General features: G+C 43.0%; 1 pseudogene; it reads right to left on the minus strand.

Moving 5' to 3' along the window:
- Positions 1–6196: 6196 nt before the first annotated feature.
- On the minus strand, positions 6197–18822 carry LOC129463745 (protocadherin-8-like; annotated as a pseudogene).
- Between the last annotated feature and the right edge of the window lie 913 nt (positions 18823–19735).

Here is a 19735-nt window from a genome sequence, read left to right on the forward strand (position 1 = left end):
ATTGAGGTAGTAATACAGTTACCTCCTAGGATTGTTACACGGTGGAAAAACAATAATTCATGTAAAGCATTTAGCATAGAACCTTGCATATAGTGTTTGATAAAGATTGCGTATTATTATTCTTAGGAATGCAATCATAAACAGACAAGATTCAGGAATTATAAGTTGCTTTAGGAATCATAATTAAGGTAGAAGCTAATATCACAAACACATGAGAGCCTCATTTTAAGAAAAGTAAAAATATCTAATTCTACGTTTGTAAATTTGAGGAAAAGTTTTAGATTCTCAGCTTTTAAAAAATGTTTCCCACAGAATGCATTTACACAAAAAATTACTCTAAAATTTTCAAATATTATTAGATGTAACCCAAAAGACAGGTGTCCATTTTACTTTTAAGATATGTATCAGATAAAGCAAGGAACATTCACATTTGCCGCAGTCTTTCTGGGGCCTAGACTACCCGATCTGGAAAGCTCACACTTCAGACGAACACCGACTCCGAAGATAACACGGGACTGAGAAACTAATTTCCAACAGCAGTAATTTTCTACGGCAGACCAGTGGCCAAAGGATTGAAGTTCTTCCTAGCTTCTTGCCTGAGTATGGCTAAGGAATAAATTACTGGTTTTAAAAACTGCTGAATTATTTTTGGGAGTGTTTAGGAGTGACAGCGTGTAGGTTTTATCATGACTATTGTTACAAAATCTCTGAAGTTATTGGACTGAATATGAGGACCATAAATTTAAGGTGCTATAGCAGAGGAGCCTTTAGAAATTCTCCAGCCTACAGAATACCTTCTACCATTGAGAATTCTTGCCTTTAGACATTTTTTCAAAGATTATATAATGAATAATGTGTCAATCCATTTTAAAATACATGAACCATTAAAATGCTAACTGTCATGAACTAGTTAGTTCTCCACACTTGGAAGGGTGGAAAACAGACAAAAACACACAGTTCCCCATATATGTGCTGAGCAAGGACAGTGGGTCATTGGCTACCTTGAATTCCCAGCCTGTGAAGGTATACCTCCGGCCCACTCCTTCTTCTAGACCAGTGCTGTCCATCAGAACGTTCTGTGATGATGGAAACATTTTATAGTGACTCTGTCTGAGACTGAAGCATTTTTCATTGTATTGAGTTGTAATTCATTTAAACTTAAACAGCCGCATGTGGCTGGTGGTTAGTGTATTGGGCAGCACGGTTCCTGCCCATCAAATCTTAATGACCCCCAGGCTCTTCTAGTTGGAGATTAAAAAACATCCTGCACTTTGCAGACTCAATTCTTCCCACAGTCCGAGCCAATCTTGCAGAAAACAAGACACAATCAGATGCTTCCATCTCATCACCCAGCCTTGCTGCCCCTGGATCTGGTTGGACCCAGATGAAGCCCAGCTGCTCAAGTAGCCTTTAAGTCACTGCATCTGGGGCCCAACTCTTCCTTTAATCCTTGCTGTTATGCCTCAGTTTTCTCCTAGCATCCTGTTCATAGCTAGGAAGGAGTCCTGCTAGGAACTCTAGCCCAGATGGCTGAGGCCATAAGACACTCTCTCTTGCTCCCTCTCTCTCTCTCTCTCTCTTTCTCGCTCCCTCTCTCTCTCTCTCTCTCGCTCCCTCTCTCTCTCTCGCTCCCTCTCTCTCTCTCTCACCACGCTGCTCCCTGTAGCCCCAACCTCTGATTGAGCTGATGCTGTGAATGGGATAAGTGCCCAGAAACACATCACCATCCACTGCCATTTGATTTTCACCCACTGCCATAATCTGCCACTGTTATACCCGTGAAACACTCAGCAACCCTCTCAGAAGCCAGGCTACAGAGACAATTTGAGTAACCCCTACTGAGATACTGCCTGCCCACAGCTTCCTCTTCCTCCTCACTGGGCCTCATGATTAAGGTCCGGGTCCGGGTTCTTAATTCAACTTAAAGTTATTCTGAAGTTGAATTGCATTCACAGTAGAATCACATACACATTCAAATGTAAATTAGTAGCTAGACTGAATATTTTATTTATATTCATAAAAGGTACTAGAATATAAAATTCATGATCATTTATTATATTCATGGCAGTAAAGACCACTTTTAAGACTTTTTGGTAAAATATCCTAGATTCTATAAAATCATCCTGTGCTGTGTCATGGATTGTCAACTTAATTTAAGAAAATGTATATCAAAACTAGAAGGCTCATGCATGTAGCCTGGCTTGTAAACACTTGACAGAAATGACCATCTATGTGAACTGCAGCTTTTTAGAATGAAGTGGCATTTTCTGAAGTATGTGAAGGTGATCCATCCACTGAAGGATGATTTAATTCATCATTCTGTCCAAGAATGGGGAAGTGGCATTGCTGGCCTGCAGTTCTGAACTCTGTCATAGACACTTGGCAGCCCTTCACTTGGGAGGCACAGACTTGAAAAGAACATCAATTGAGTTCTGAGTGTTCTGGTTGGAGATTTGTTATTTTTCATCTGGGAAATGTGAGGGTAAAGGGTACTTGAAGAAAGTTCAATCCTGTAGCAATTTTCATGACGTGATGAACAATTTTTGCTGGTTTGAGATTCCTGGTTTAATTTTTCAGGATCCTTGAATGTTGTCATCCTGAATAATCTGAAAAAAACTTGGAAAAAAAAAGAATAGTTTAAAATTGAATGCTACATAGAAATATAGTTTAAAATGTAAACAATATTCAGTTGTTCCAGGACTGGTTTTCTAGCTGTTTGCTTCTTTTTTCTTCCTCCGGATTTTCTGCCAATGACTTGCACCTCCACCTGCTGGTGTACTGAGGAAATGAAGTGGAAATAAAATTCAAGCAAGTCAATTAAACTATTTGCTGGAATCTTTAATACAGGTTTGGTGGGAGGAATGGGTGAAATTAAAATCTAAAATGAAGTTTCTGAGGGCTAGTAGTGTATTTATTCATTCGTTCGTTCTCTGTGTTAACTATTAAAAGATGCAAAAAAATTAAAATATTTTCATTAAACTTATCTCCTCGCTATCAACATGTAATTCAACTCTCTTGCCATTACCTACGTGTCATCCTTTCAATAATCCCACTAAAAGTTTTACAAGAAAATGCAGCAGAGAGTTGGAAGATAAACCAAACCATAAATCAGAGCATCTCATTCAAACTCAAAGACAGAAACATCCCCAGGAATGTAAACTGGCCCTAAATCTTTAAAAGACTCATAAAATAAGTGTTTAAGAACCTGCAGAAAAATATGCTACAGCAGAACATTAAAAGCATGAACTCTAGAACCAGACTTCCCAGGTTGGAGACCAAGCTCTGCCCCTCACAGCTGAGCGGCCTCAACCAAATTACTCTAACAGCTCTGTGCCTGAGTTTCCCATGTGTGAAGTGGGGTCAAATGATAGTACCTGCCTAATAGCATTGTTGCATGACTCAAGTGAGTTTAATACTTATAAGGTACCTAGAACAGTTTCTGGTACATAAAGAGTCCTCTGTAAATGTTATTAAACAAATAAAGGGTTTTTGTTGAATACAGGTAAGAAGCAATGTTGTGACTATTATTTTTTTGTGACTATTATTACTAAGAAAAAATATTCTCTCAGGTTGAATGCATTGCCTTGATCACATTATCATTTGTCATCGCAGCACTTTGAGTTATCATGCTTATTATTAGGAAGAAGAAACTAAGTTAAGACAAGAATAAGCTGGTAATTTCCTAAATAGAAAATATAAACAGTAGGAGTTCTGGTCCTTTGATTCTTTTGAAAAGGCTAATTTAACACTGAATGATCCAGAAACATAAATTCACTATAGAATCTTCAAGTTTTAAGATGTCACTAAAATTTTTCAGAAAGTTAGGCAGTACAATGCAACTTCCAAAAAATACCAATACAATTTTACCCTAATCTAAAGTCCAATATGATCATAAGAACTAGTCATACAAGTTTCAATGTATGTGCTGGTTAGACCACACCTTTCATTAGACCACACCTTTCCACTCAGTAAATTTGCTGATTATTGTTTTGCTCTGTTTTTTTGTTTCGGTATATATCTGATGGTGGCCATTCAACATGGAACAAGAGACAAATAATAAACAAATAAATATACAAATAATGCCAGGGAGTGATAAATGCTAGGAAAGAAAGTAAAGCAGAGTAAAGAAGATGGAGAGTGACAGGGAGGAGAGGGAATCTGAGGTTTGGAAGACCCATTTGATTAGATGGACATGTGAACAAAGGCCTAAATGAAGGTGGGAAACAATATGGGTATCTGGAGAAAGTTTACCAGGTGAGGGAACGGCAAGACTCTAAGGTCTGAGATGGAGAGATGCTTTGTGTATTCAAAAAACACAAGAAGGCCAATAAGATTATCTAAAACATCCTGGAGAAGAGGGGTAAGAAATCAGGTAGAAGAAAGAGCCAAGGGCAAGATAATGCAGGACTTTATGAGTCATGTGTGGCTGATTTACAAACATGAACCTCAAAACTCTGAAAATTTTCTAGGGCAGGCACAGGGTCTTTGTCCCCTCCACTTGAATCTGGGTGGGCTTAAGATACCTTGGACTGTAGAATATGATGGAAATGATCATGTAGTTTCAGAAGCTGGGTCATAAAAGAGGATGTGACTTCTGTCCTGTTGGATGAATCATTCATGTTTGCAGCCCGAGCTGCCATGTGACTTTGCAGAGGCTGCCAGGCTGTGGGAAGTCAAGCCACATGTAAAGAGAACATGAAGCCTCCCTTTTTCCCACTCCACCAAGTCAGCTCTCCTAGACTTTGGCTCATCCAAGCCCACAAACCTGGCATGTAACTAAAGAAGTTTTCAGATGGTTCCAGCCTCCAGCCATCATATCATCCCAGCTAAGGCCTCAGATACTTTGAAGCAAAGATAAGCCATCCCTGTTGTACCTTGTCTAAATTGACCACAGAATCCATGAGCATAATAAAATGGTTGTTTTATGCCACTACATTTTAGCCTGGCATGTTACACAGCAATATTAATTGAGACATCATGATAAGGATTTGGGATTTTATTTAAGTGACAAGTATTTGGAGAGTTGAGTAATGTGACCTGATTTATGAAGTAAGAGACCAGTCCAGTTCTCATATGCAGAATGGTCTGCAAGAGGGCAAAAGTAGAAGAGGAGCCAAGTTTGAGGCTAGTGCCATTGCCAGGCAAGTGATGACAGTGCCTAGGGTAGAGTGGTAGCAATGAATGTGGTGAGAAGTGAATTGATTGAGAATATATTTTGAAAGAAAATTCCACAGAATTTGCTGATGGACTGAAAGTTGTGTGTAGGAAGAAATAAACCAAGAATAACACCAAGGATTTAAGCCAGAGCCAGCAACTAAGTGAATAGATGTGTCATTTTTACTGAGATATCGACACTAGAGGAAAAACAGGGTTGGAGACTAGAAACCAAGAGTTTAGTTTTGAACGTATAGCATGTCCATTCAGAATCCAAATGGAGATGTTGACCAGGCAGTTGTGTATACAAATTTGGATCTCAGAAGAGAGGCTGGTACCGAATCACTGTATACAACTTCATGTTCCTCATTTTAGGAAATATGTTGACCACTAGAGAATATTCAGAGGAAGGTAACCAGGAGGTGGATGCTTCTGGAAGCCCCTCATTTAAAAAAAAAAAAAGTCAAAGGAACTGAACATAGATTGTGCGAAAACACCTGTTATGGTGAAGAGGCATTTGAGTCAGTAGGACATACCATTAGGACTCCACTTTGAGTAAGATATTTTCTTTGAGAGACTAAAGATCTAGTGCCCATTTTCATGGAGACCAACACAAAATACCTCATAATTGATAATGCCTTCACCACAGGAGCTACCACTCCATTACCAGACACCATTACAGAGAATTGCGCCTAAAGCACACCCCCAAATGACACAGCAGATGGACTGGATAGAATGAGGTTGTGTTGGTGCAGCATTCTGTAAACAAAGCAAAGCCAAACAAAATCACATACTCATATGTTTCCAGCAAATGGAATCTTAGCCTATATAAAATTCATTATCTATTATGAGAAATAGATGTTTGTTGTTTAAACCACCCAGTCTATGGTATCTTATTAAAGCAGCCTGAAATGACCGAGACACTCCCTCTATGAATATATAGTTGGGGCCACTTATTTAGTATTGTAATTAAGTCAGGAATGAGTCTTATGATGCTTTGAGAGGAAGAGCTTCAAAGCCACAGGTTTGAACTTGCCCCCTTGTTTTGCAATCATTTGAAAGGATGCTTTCTTGAAACCCTCTCTGCTGATATCCAAATGGCTGTCATTCAATTCACTGTCCAATTTTCCACTGTCCTTCATACTGAATTCATCCAGATTTGAATACATACTGAAAGTGAAAACGAAAGAATTACTTTGGTACCCATAAAAATGTATAAAATGTCAAACACGTTGCTTAGAGATAACAACAAATATTCTGAAATTACCTTAAACTTGCCGCAGATTTATTTTCTCCATAAGGGGATGAGGAATGAAAAGGAACTGAGATTGAACCCTATTTGTAAAAAGGGGTGAGAGCAGCAATTAATCATATTTCACCGTCTAATATCAAATCTGACAGAGCAGGCGCCACATTCCTCATCCGGAGTGCTTCAGAAACACAGCATTAACCCTGAGGGTCGACTGTATCCAAACTGTACCCAAAGGAAGTTATCATAGGCAAAAACAGCAGAAACAGACATGGGCCTACATGAATGAACATGTGATTATCAAGCCTCCCCCTAACCTTGCCTGTGGATAATTTTTCCTTTCAAATAAAAAAAAAAAAACCAAGCCCGGAAATATCAGCCATTTGAAGTCTCAAATCAGGGACTGAATTTTCATAAGGCTCCTAGCATGAAAAACTACTCCAAGAGAATGAGGACACTAAGAACGGCAGGGGTGCCCTACCTGGGCCCATGCAGTCCTGCTCCTCTCCCGACAAGAGGAGCTCCGAGACACCTCACTGACCTCAGACTAGGAATCCTCCACAGACTCGACCGCCTGGGCCCCTGTGGAAATGGAAACTGGCCGTGTGTCCATAAAGAACCTGGAGCGGAAGCCCCCAGAGTCAGCCCCTATGGCTCTGACACGTGGACCAGCGCGGTCACTCGTTGCCTGAAATCTGCTTGGGGAGTGCTCACGGATCTTCTTCACCAGCGTCCTAGCCTTGCCTTGGCAAGAACAAGTCACAGTGATGATGGCCACTAGCAGAAGGACGCAGCCGCTGGCCAAAACACTGACCAGAACAGGGAGGGTTCAAGCTGCCCTCCCATTCGCTGTCTGATGTGTGGCTCTCCTCCCTCGTGCGGCGGCGGCATCAGCACCACTTCCGCGCCAGGTGGCGCCCGGCCGGCGGGCACGAGAAGCAGTGTGGCTGTGCACGACAAAGTGGGCCGGTCTCCGTCCCGCACGGCGATGATCGCCGTCAGCGGGCCGGCGGGCTGCGGCGACAGGCGGCGCTGCAGAGACAGCTCACACGAAGCCGGTGCAGCGCCAGCACCCCGGGGCTGCCGTCGCTGCCGAGGACTAAGTAAGTCGGCTCGGCGTCGGCTCCCTAGTCCGCGTCTTTTGCATGCAGACGGGTCAGCAGGTAGCCCAGTGGCGCATCCCAGGGCAGAGGCAGCTGGGCTGAGCCATGGAGAAGCAGTGGGGCCACCAGGCGGGGTGCGTGGTAGTTCTGGTCCTCCACCTGCAGCCACACTATGGCCGGACCCCATAGTGGCTGAGAGCAGCCGTCTAGCGCCTCCAACCGCAGCTGCATCTCCGCCAGCTCCTCGCAGTCAAAGTGCCATCGAAAGCGCAGCTCCTGGTGGTTGGGTCCACCGAGACCTAAGTGGAAACAGCGCCCCCGGCGCGGCCCACCTCGGCCTCCAGCAGCCGGTAGGGGACCTGGCCGTTGCGGCCCAGGTCCAGGTCCCGGGCGGCCACCGTGGCCAGGTAGGCGCTGGGCGGGGTGTTCTCACTCACCGACACCTCACAGACCGGCCGCGTGAAGAGAGGCGCGTTGTCTTTCTTGTAGCCCACGCGCACCGTGTAGGGCCTCCCGGTGCACAGCGGGGGCGCGCCGCGGCCCGCAGTCACCAGCGTCAGGTTGTACTCCGCGGTGCGTTCGCGGTCCAACGACGCCGCGGTCACCACCAGGCAGCTGCCCGCGTAGGCCCGCTGCCGCCGGAAGTGCACGTGCCAGTAGAGGGCGCAGCGCATCTGCGAGTTGGCGCCTGAGTCCCTGTCCGAGGTGCTGACCAGAGCCACCGGGCTCTCGCGCGCCGCCCCCTCCAGCACCAGCGAGGCCACCTCGGGCGTCCCGGCTCCCGCCGACTAGCTAGCGTCCGCTCCCCCGAGGGCAGCGGCGGCGGCGGCAGCGGCGAACGGCGAGGCAGCCGGCGCGCCCGGGGCGGCCAGCGGGGTGATGGTGATGTCGGGCGCGTTGTCATTGACGTCGCGGATGCGCACGATGACCTTGCAGGCGGCAGCGCGGTCCTGCGCCCGCACGTGCAGCTCGTGGGTGTCCTGACTCTGGTAATCCACGGGCCCAGCCAGAGTGAGGCGGCCCGACCGCAGGTAGAGCTGAAAAGAGGCGGCGCGCCTCCGGCTGAGTGCGGGCGTCAAAAGCGAACACCACTTCACCGTTAGGGCCCTCATCGGGGTTGGCTGCGTCCAGGTCAAGAAGCAGGGAGCCCACAGGCGCGCTTCTGCCAGCTCCACTTCGGCCACGGTGCCCTACAGGAAGGCCGGGCTGTGGTCATTGGCGTGCAGGACGCACACGCTGAAGACAGCGGTGGTGGAGCGCAGCGGGCGGCCACGGTCCAGGGCCACCAGCTCCAGGCTGTAGGCGGCCTGGCTCTCGCGGTCCAGCTCCTGCAGCAGCACCAGGTCCGCACACTGAGCGCCGTCCGCGCGCTTCTGCAGCTCCTCGCTAAAGGGGCTGTGCGGCTGAGCCAGGCGCACGCTCTGCAGCCCGTTGGCGCCCACGTCCTAGTCCACCGGCACCTCCAGGTGCGTGCCCATGGCCGCACCCTTGGACATCTCCACCGGGATCTGGGCCCGGGGGAAGCGCGGCGCGTGGTCGTTGACGTTCCTCACCTCCACCTCCACGTGCACCAGCCGGAACTGTTCCTGCGCGAAGCTGACCACGTCGAAGGCCAGCACGCACTTCGGGGCCTGGGTGAACAGCGCCTCACAGTCCAGGCCGGTGTCCCCGACGGTCAGCTGCCCGTAGCCCTCGCGCACCCGGAGCAGAGAGCTGTTGAATTGTTTCATCAGCTGAAACTGACTTGGCACCTCGCTCTGGGAATTAAACTGGACGTGATCAGACAAAAACACCGATGCTGGTGCCAGGGGTGTCTTCCTCACAGGTGAGGAAATTGACAGTATCGGTGCAAAATCCTGACACTAGCAGCAACCACAGAATCAGCAAGGACTCCAATCCAACCCTGCATGAAGTGTCAGCAGGAAATCTGAGCCTCCAGCGAGACATTTATTCCTCAAAGAGAAAAGCCAATCGCAAGCGCTGCACTAAGACTTTCAGGCTTCTCAAGCCCTCCCGAGTGCTCAGTCAGAAGACACTTTTCCCCTTAGAACATCTCATCACTAAGTCCTCTCTGCTATATACTTGCTTTTCTCTGCCCTAAGCCTAAGCATGCCTCTTCAGAACCCTACTGGGGAAGCTACATACAGAAGAATATGCAAACAATCATCCATTTGGGCCAGTCCACAGTCTCTGGGCCTCTGGGCCATGCTGTTTCACTAAAAGGACCCATAGAAGGGCCTGAAGAGCTGACCAGTGGCCAGGGTGGTGCAGGTGGTTATTAAGATTTCTGCACTATAAAAACACATCCTGCTTGCTTTTCCATTGTACTGGCCTCACTTCGACAATAAGAGCAGGAATCCACAGCCACTTTATTCCTTCCTAAGCAGACTCACATATTCCCCACACAGAGGCACATTTGACCCTCTTTACCATTTTAAGATGAACGCACACATGCTTAGTGCAATGCATCCTCTGCCACCCACAGTTACCCATCTATGTTGGGTTGTCATTTCCTGTATTGAAAGATTTTTGGGAAACATCTTCTAGAGTGTCAGGCAATGTCTAATTAGGGAAGAACTGTTTTCCAAAATAATCATTTCTAAATAGTTTTTTCTATAGCAAAGAAACCATTAATGATGAAATTTCAGCCCCTTCATCTCCTTTTATGTCAGTAATTACTTATATGTGAGGAACCAGTATCAGACAGAGAAGTCTGTCAACGACAAACCACTGTAAGGGATAGTTAAGGGTAAGAAAAAGATTTAGAGAAATATATTGCAGTCAATCTTGTTAGAAAATTGCTACAGACCAATTATTTTTTAAAAGCCCTTGGCTGAAGGAAACCATGGGTGGTCTGATAGGATGAAGGCTAAAAAAACATTAAACCATCTGTCGAAAGCCCAATAAATAGTCCTGTGTTAAGTTCTCTTTATGTGTGAAGTGTTCAAAATGCTAAACAGTCTCACATGTTAATGATGACATTGTTCCTCGTGCCATGGTGTCCTCATTAGTGCAGAATGTTATTTAACTAGTCATCTCAAATCAGTGAGTAGGCCGAGTTATTAATATGCCTAGGCTATTCTTGTCTCCTCTGTGATCTGTAATGTTATTGATTCCTGCAGGGACATGTCAGTAAATGACTATTTTTCCTTTCATTCTTAGGAGGCAGTTGGCATTTATTTTAGTGCCAAGACATATGAATCCAGTTCTAAAAGTGAGCCATCTTTGATGAGATAATTAATTTTTAGGGGTTTTCATTCAGTGAAGCATTTGGCAATGACTCTGATTATAAGTACCGGTAACCGGTATTGGAGAAGTATACTGGGAAGCATGAGTTCATTTGAGCGGGGTACTCTGAGATCCTAAAAAGAAAAAGTACTCTATTTTCCTAGATTTTTAATTTTGCCTAATGAGGCATCTGTCTGAGGAAGAGAAGAGCTCTACTTCGGCCTGGTAAGAACAGACTTCTTTTAAGCCAGTATCCTCAATGGCATGTTGGACAGCTTTCTTTCTTTCTTTCTTTCTGAGAACCGAATATCTCTGGAAGTTCCTGGTTATTCAGCCTCTGGGTCTCAGGGAAGACAAGAGAATCTGGTTCTTCCACCGAACATCATAATTGCTCTACGTCCCTTAACTGAAAACTGAATCTGCTTCAGCTGATGTCTTTAAAACGTGCCTGCTTCCATATGCATTAGCCAGGAGAGGGACCCATTTAACCACAGTCCAAGTCTCATGTCTTCCTCTTCTCCTTTAGCTCACACAATTCCTGCCAGGCCTAGTCTCAGCTAGTCTTTAGCATTACTGCTTTTCTGATTATCCATGATCAGAAAAATCATTCAGCATACTGAAAATGAAGAACAGTCCATGACTCCACCTACAGAACATCAAAAGATCCAGATAAAATATTTTAAAAAGCAGGCAATCAAACATATTACCTCCACAAAGCTAAGCATCTGGATACTTATGTTTGGAAACATCCAGCTATGATATTTAAATGCTTGACTGCATTTTTCCCCACATTTCCTCCAGCTGTTTGGCATAAAGTAGACCATCCATGATAAGAAGTGTGCTGTATTGTTAGTGATTCATTATTAGCGCTATCATTGTTTCATACTAAACAACCACCTTATTAAAACACCGCTTTATGAATGAGGGACAGCTGGAGTTTCAGAAAAGAAACATTTTTCTGAAGCAAAAATCAGTTCTGTGCCAGTAGAATAACAAGCTGAATAATATAGAAACTGTATAATCTGTCCCCCTAGGGATATGTCATCAGGAAGCTGTGTTTACAGCTCTGGGCTGCTGGTGCACTCATGTTACATTCTGTCAGCTCTGTTAGATAAAAATCTGTCTCAATATTAAAAGCATTGTGGAAAAAGTTTGCTTTATGTTATGTGTTTTCCCATTTGCCAGCATATTGCCAAACTATAATTCCAAAAAAAAAATGTGTTTTGATCTCTGTTGGAGTCAAAGATAAAGCAAAACAAACAATAGACTGAAGGGGGTTACCATACAACAGGAAGACCAAAATGTGAATGAAGCAACAATTTGTTCCTCTTAGTTTGGTTTTAAAGGGTGAAGATTTTGGTGAACTCCCTACAGAGTTTACTTTTGTTCCTAAAACGAAAGCAACAGATATGGTAGTATTCCCCGCAAATGTCAAGAAATCAGATCTGAAAAACAGGATTTATATTCCAATCATTTAAATAAAAAATTTTCTGTGTTACTGAACACGTAACATCAATGTATCCACACACTAGAGCATACTGTATGTAAAGAAATGCAACTTTCATCAAAAACATGGGAAAATATTAGTCCCCTAATGCAGAATAGTGTCTGTGCCTTTGCATATTTCCCCTTTCCTATCACGGAAAACCAACAACATATGTTTGGGGAAAAAATTTAGCCATAAGAAAGTTTCTAATTTGCAAATTTGGCTGGATTACTGCATCCATGTGTCAGAGTAAGCATCAACTTACACAGGACCCTGAACTAATACTTCCCTAGGCCAGAAACAGTTTAGTGCCATTTAGAACAAATCACCCTATGTACTATACTGAGACCCATTTTCATTTCTCAACTGAACAAACATTCTGGAGATGAATGAGCAAAATATTATCAAGTGCAATGTTACAGTCTTCAAGAAGTAAGTTCCAGAAATTGAAGCTGTTAAGACTGTTTGAAGGAAAACAAATCAACCTAACAGCTTTTTTAAAATTTTCTTTTTTAAAATCATTGCTTGAAAAAACTGAAGTCAATCTTCAGCAATATGAGTCTCCAAAGCAGAGAGAAATTGTTTTAAGTTATTTCATAACAAGTATCATTATCTCACATTCTTGTTACCCCATCGTATAATCAATTTGTTATTAGGTCTTGACTATGCGGTTATTTATAACAAAAATTATCAGCAAATTGCTGGTCTTTCTCCTGTAAAATCATTTCAGAGAAAATAACTCAGCCCTGAAGTCAGCCAAAACATCCTCTACAAGAGTAGCATAGAAACAAATGGTATTTTATTCACTACTTAAGTGCTGTAACCCAGAGAAAATCACAGAAAACCTCTATAAAATATCAACACTAATCACAAGTTCCCCTTAACATAAAATAAGGATTTAAATGATGTAGTCTTCATTTAGAAAATAAGTTTCCGGTAAAGATCATTATGTTAATAAAAATATTAATAAAACTGTGTAATCTTAAATCCTACATAAAATTACTTCTTAAACTACTGGTATTATTAAAATCTCTGCATGAAGGAAATTCAATTAATGAATAATAAAAAAAAAATTTTACTGGCTGGGCACAGTGGCTCATGCCTGTAATCCCAGCACTTTGGGAGGCTGGGGCAGGCAGATCACGAGGTCATGAGTTCTAGACCAGCTTGACCAACATGGTGAAACCCCGTCTCTACTAAAAATATAAAAATTAGCTGGGCATGGTGGCACGCACCTGTAATCCTAGCTACTCAGGAAGCTGAGGCAGGAGAATCGCTTGAACCCAGGAGGCAGAGGTTGCAGTGAGCCGAGATCGCGCCACCGCACTCCAGCCTGGGCGACAGAGTGAGACTCTGTCTCAAAAAAAAAAAAAAAAAAATTTCCATTTGGCTCATTAATCCAGAGTTAGTGAAATTGACTTTGGTACTTGACTTTCAGTTACTGGTTCATACTTTGTGTCCTTCCCACCCTGCAGGCAAGAGGCTTTCTCCTTCACCAGAGAGTGTATCAAAGCAAGATAAAGGATAAAAATTAACGACTGAGGAGCCAGGTGCAGTGGCTTATGTCTGTAATCCTAGCACTTTGGGAGGCCAAGGCAGGAGGATTACTTAAAGCCAGGAGTTTAAAACCAGCCTGAGCAACATAGCAAGAGCCCTCTCTACAAAAAGTCAAAAAAAAGCCAAGTGTGGTGGTGTGCACTTGTAGTCCCAGCTACTCAGGAAGCAGAGGGGAAAAATCTCTTGAGCCCGGGAGTTCAAGGCTGCAGAGCTATGATCATGCCACTGCACTCCAGCCTGGGCAACAGAGTGAGACTCTGTCTCTAAAAAAGAATAAAAATTAAAAATAAAGACTGAGAAGCAATTTTTCATCTGTGCCTTATTTTGTCCTCATCTCTTTTCCTCTTAGCTGAGTCCCTCTATTCCTACTCTGCGCAAAAGCTCATGTCCACCGGCAATTAGAACACTTTCAAGCCCTTTATCAACAGATGTTTAATCACATATTGGTAATGCAATGAAGGAAACAGCCTTGTTAGAAGAAAATACTTACACATTAAAAAAATTAACTCATCATAGTTTAGAGAAGGTCACAAGTACCAGTGACACAGACTAAGTTATAGGAAGTAAAAATGAGAAGCCATCTCAGAGTTTACAGATAAGATTACCATCAGGCTGCACATGGTGGTTCACACCTATAATCCCAGCATTTTGGGAGGTAGGCAGATCACTTGAGGCCAGGAATTCGACACCAGCCTGGGCAACATGGTGAAATCCCCGTCTCTACTAAAAATACAAAAATTAGCTGGGCGTGGTGGTGCCCACCTGTAGTCCCAGCTACTCAGGAGGCTGAGGCAGAAGAATCGCTTGAACCCAGGAGGCGGAGCTTGCAGTGAGCAGAGATTGCGCCACTGCACTCCAGCCTGAGCAAGAAAGTGAGACTCCATCTCAAAAAAAAAAAAAAAAGTGAAAAAGATCACAATCAGCCAAAATTTCCAGTAATGGAGAGAACCTAGGAATAACGTGAACAAAATGTGGAGAAGGGTAGGCACAGACCCTACAGGGACTGAGTAGGGCAGCTGGTTGCAGTGCATGGGTCAAGAATACTATGTAGAACAAGTATGAATGGATGGCATAGCTGAGGAAGACCTTGATGCTAAGCTAAAAATTTTCAACACTTTTAAGGCAGCAGTCAAAAACCATTGAGGTTTGTGGAGCAAAGGATTATTGATGTGTGTTTTATTAGGATAATATGGATGATTGCCTTTCTAAACATTGATGAGATCCTTAAAAATGATTGTGCTTTATGTGAAGCTTTAAAGCAGCATCCAGCACAATGACTGCCTCATAATAAATATTTATTAAATAAATGATCAAGGCAGTATTGTATGGTGTACAACTTTTGCCAACTTCAAAAACCCACTTAGTAGCAGAATGAATTAAAGAGAGACTGAAAGTAAAAAGAAGGTCATTTAAAGTGCTCCTGCAATCTAGGTACAGGATGTTGAAAGCCTGACCCATGAGTAGGAAGAAGTATAGGGTAAGACCTGAGAAACATTACTTAGGAAGAATTGGTAGGACTTCATGACAGATAAGCTCTACAAGATGGAGAAGAAACAAATAAACGGTCCCAAAACTTGTGGATGGCTAAAAGAATGGTCATGCTTTTGTAGTATTCCCAAATACTGAGAAATAAAGTACTTCCAAATAGAATTCCCAAAACTTACTTCTACTCACTAGCTGGTTGACCAAAAAGACTTCATCTCTTCAGATCTCAATATCTTCAGGGAATAACCTTGAGGAGTTGCTTTGAAATTCAAGGAAGAAAATGTGAGAGGAGGAAAAAGCCCAGTGCCTAGCAATTTGTGGGACTTTAGAAGACAACTGTGTCCTTTGTCATAGGCATTTCACAATACACTGTGATTTATTTATTTAAAGTATATGTCTTACCCCCATTCTGAGTCCTTCTAGGGTATGAACCATGTCTTCATCAAATTTGTATCCCAGTCCCCAGTTCAGTGCCTACAGCATAAAAGGGGCTCATCAGTATTTGTGGAATACTGGTGAAGTTCCCACCATTTCATATGATTTCTGTGAAATACTTACCACATAACATCATCTGAATTTGAAACCAGAAGACTGACTAAAGGATCATAGGCTTAGTATGTGGAACTAGTATATTATATGAGACTTCAGCAATAGGTGGAATTTGCTTAATAATATTTCAGAGTTGGTCCAGCCACATGTGATAAAATTGGTTTTTTAGAATCTTTATATTTCTTGTACTTTTAATTTTTTGACCTGCAGAGTTTATTTGGGTATAAAAACTGGTTTCTTGGATCAATTTCAAAACTGACCTATCAGGACACGAAAGACATTTGTTGTTTTTACCTGCTCAGCATCTAGTTTTCTTTTAAGAATCCATCCCTTCACCAAATTAATCATGCAAGTAGAGTACGATAGACCCCCCACTCTTGCTGTTAGGATGGCCACATGACCCAGGCTTAGCCAAACTAGAGCATCCCATCCAACTAGCTACAGTGACTTATCCAGATAGGTACATGTGTCCCAAACCAGGTCCTTCTTAGCCATTGGGGATCACCTCCAGGATTATTGCTGCAACTACTATGAAAGAGATATTATTCCCCGCTAGAGTTGCTGAGTTCAGAAGATAAAGGCTGGGATGTGAAACTACCAGGTTGGGAATGCTTGCCTGAGAATAAAATCAGTGTTTTGCAAAGAAGAGCTGAGATGGCTTTTAGATCCAACCATACATGATCTCAAAATGAATTTTTCATTTAAGTGAAATAAGTTCCCCCAATATGTTTAGGTCAATTAGTGGTTGGATTTCGTCACTGACTCCCTAAACAATCAAAACAAATTCCAAATTGGGAAAGAAATTGTAAGTAAAAGACCCTAACAAGAGTGATTAGCTGAGAGGATCTAGGAGGAGGTTCATGGAGACCTATCAATACTAAGTTGAGAGGCTGATCTGCATGCTTCTTAGGTGATTGCACAGCTGCTGGTAAATCACTGCTCATATTTTGAGACACGGATTGTGTGTCTGTTAAAGCCAGAGACCAAACAGTCAGGAATTGGAAGGGATCATATATATTTCTAAGAAAAATTTAGTCTCCTACTGAACATAGTCCCTCAGAAAGCAGAAAGAGAAGAAAATATAATATCACTAAAATAGACCCTTTCTGACTGAGGCCAACAAACCGGGAGAGCTGAAAGTCAGCAACCTGGCAACTTTTAAGGACAGAATATGCAAACTTTTCCCCATCAAAGTAAAGTTAGTGAAAGAAAATGAAAGGAAAACATAATCAAGGAGATAAGAGTGAAGCCTCACAGAGTCTTGAGCTCCACGTCTCTTCCAAACTCCCCTTAAGTCTGGCATATCTAATTGAAGAAAAATGGCAGTCAACCTTCAGCAAAAAGCCATCCCCTGAGATGCAACCTGGAGGCAAAAGGGGAATATTAGCTGTGATCTCCACCCCAGGAAATTCTGAATGGCCCTGAAGAGGCTCAGGGAGAAGTCATTTAAGCTGAGGGCTAAGGGCATGAACAAATCATCAAGATCCATTACTCAAAGATGAAAATCGCTAGGCTCTGAGTAAATTCAGATTATCTCCAGGTTTGATTGTGGAGTTAATCAAATGCAAATAAACACAAAACTTTTACCTGGCAAACAAGCGACTGTGACAGCTGAACCCACAATTATAAATGGCCTGTTATGTTGGCAAAGCCACTGAAATGTCATCCTTAATGACCAGCTTAGTTGTGGTCACAAAGGACACAAGCTAAGAAAGACCACTGTTGCGACCAGAATCTGGGGAGGCCACACTAGGAACACACATCTCCGGCAGGGTGAGGAGTTCCTGCATCTTCTGGCCAACAGGATATTCTCATGGGCTACGGATAATGGCATAGCCCACCCCACCATGTGTGGGTTTCCCTTTTCCGGATGAGATTAATTGCCGTTATCTGTCATTATATTTGTTGGGGAAGGTTAACTATATCATACATATAGTCAGATTTTGAGCAGGTATGCCCAGTCCTGACTGAGGGCAACGCAAATCTTCCCAACATCTGACTTGTAGGACCCAGCAATTATATCAGTCTTTGAGCTTCCTTAAGGGAACTGGTAAAGTCACCAACTGGTGGGAACAAAGAATGTCCTAGTTAGCAAGGGCCAAAGTACAGGAACAGAGATTTTGATTTTTACCTTTCCCCTTTTCCCTCTAATTCACCCTCCCTGAGAAATGCAACTGCTCCTGATATGAAGCATCCTGTGTCTAGCTGCACTTATCCCTTCCTTGTCTTTGTTCCTCAACCAATCATTGGGTGTCTTTGTCGACTCATTTTGTGTCTGTAACGCGGCTGTCAGCCTGCAGATGAAGATTCCATTCAGTTGACTCACCCACCCTCCAAAATCCTCTTCCCTTCTCCTTTTAATCCAAGGCAGACAAGGCTCCCCCTCATGTCTGAGAATGTACCTCTTATCTGTTTCTCTTATTCCTGGCTGCCTTATTCAGGACAGCTGACAGCTTTACAAAACAGCTTCTGTCTCTCACATATTCCTCATCAAAGGAGTCTAGGGGGATTTGGGAGCCCTTCTCAGAATGAGAGAGCAAAGGAGAGCCTGACCCATGCAAAATACAGAGGGACAATATACTTTGTCTGCTTGTTCTATCTACTCATGAAGGACAAGATTGTGTGGGTTTTTAAATCCCCTAGGTCAGTTTAACCATCAAATCCCTAACAGTAAATGCATGATAGGTGTAAAATTCAGAAGTGTTCTTTTTGCCATCAGGATTCACTTCATTCTCTTTTAATAACCTCCATAAAATTAATACCTATTAATAATAGATTTGTTTGGTGATATGAAGACTAAAGGAAATATGTAGAGTCACGTCTTACTCAAAAGTTACATTCTGAATGTATCACAAAGCGTAAGTATTTTATAAATTTTAAAAGTCTAGTCAACAAAAAAATTACATCACCTTCTGACCAAAAACTTTGGTATTCCCATTACCTCCAGAACAAGATGTAGTTCTCAAGCCCTCCATGAATTCCGCCTTACCTATCTTCCCACTACTCACCATCTTTCATTCCAGTTTGTGCCACAGCTCAACCAGCTATGATATGCCCCCCAAATGGCTTTATTCATTCCCACCACTGTGCCTTTGCTCTTGCTATTCCCTGTACCTACAGTGCTGTTCCTTCTGTATATGCTGCTGAAATGCTATTTGCTCTTTAAAGCAGCGCTTTTCAAACCTCAATGTGCCTGCAAATCTCAGGAGGATCTTGTTAAAATGCAAATCCTGATTCAGTACATCTAGAGTAGGGTCTAAGATGCTGCATTTCAAACAAGGCATGCCATTGCTGCCCCTCCATAGCTGCTCTCCGAGGAGCTAGGCTTTAGAGCTTATTCCAAGGTCAGCTCTTTAGGGAAGCATCCTCTCACTGCCTCAGCTGTGCAGCAGTGTCCCCTACCACACTTATTAGTCTTACCTCATTTAGCCATTCTGCCTTACTTTAGAGCTAGGCTTCAAAATAAAATTATGATGTGGCACAATTATTCTTGTAAGCTTAGTTGTATACTTTAATGTCATAACAAGGGTACATCATACTTTGAGAAATCACAACAGTGTCATGCTCAAAATGGTTGTTGTTTAATGAGTGTAGATGATTAAGGCTAGACTGGATAAACCAGCATTGCTACAGAGTATTTCCCTTAAAGGTGCATGTTTATAATAGACCCAGACCAGGTTTCATGACAACCACCTAGACACTGGATAGAGCAGTGCTTACGAGTGTGGACGGATGACCTGGGTTTGAATCCTGGCACAATCATGTCCTAATGATAGGGCTTAGAACAACTCACCTAAATTCTCTAAGTCTCAGTTTTGTTCTCTTTTATAAAATAACAATAATACTACTTTTTAGAACTACTGTAAGACGTAAATGAGATGGTGTTAATAAAGTGTTTAGCACTGTGCCTGTTGAATAGTAAGT

This window comes from Symphalangus syndactylus, chromosome 15 (genome assembly GCF_028878055.3).
Source record: "Symphalangus syndactylus isolate Jambi chromosome 15, NHGRI_mSymSyn1-v2.1_pri, whole genome shotgun sequence".
NCBI classification, from domain to species: domain Eukaryota; kingdom Metazoa; phylum Chordata; class Mammalia; order Primates; family Hylobatidae; genus Symphalangus; species Symphalangus syndactylus.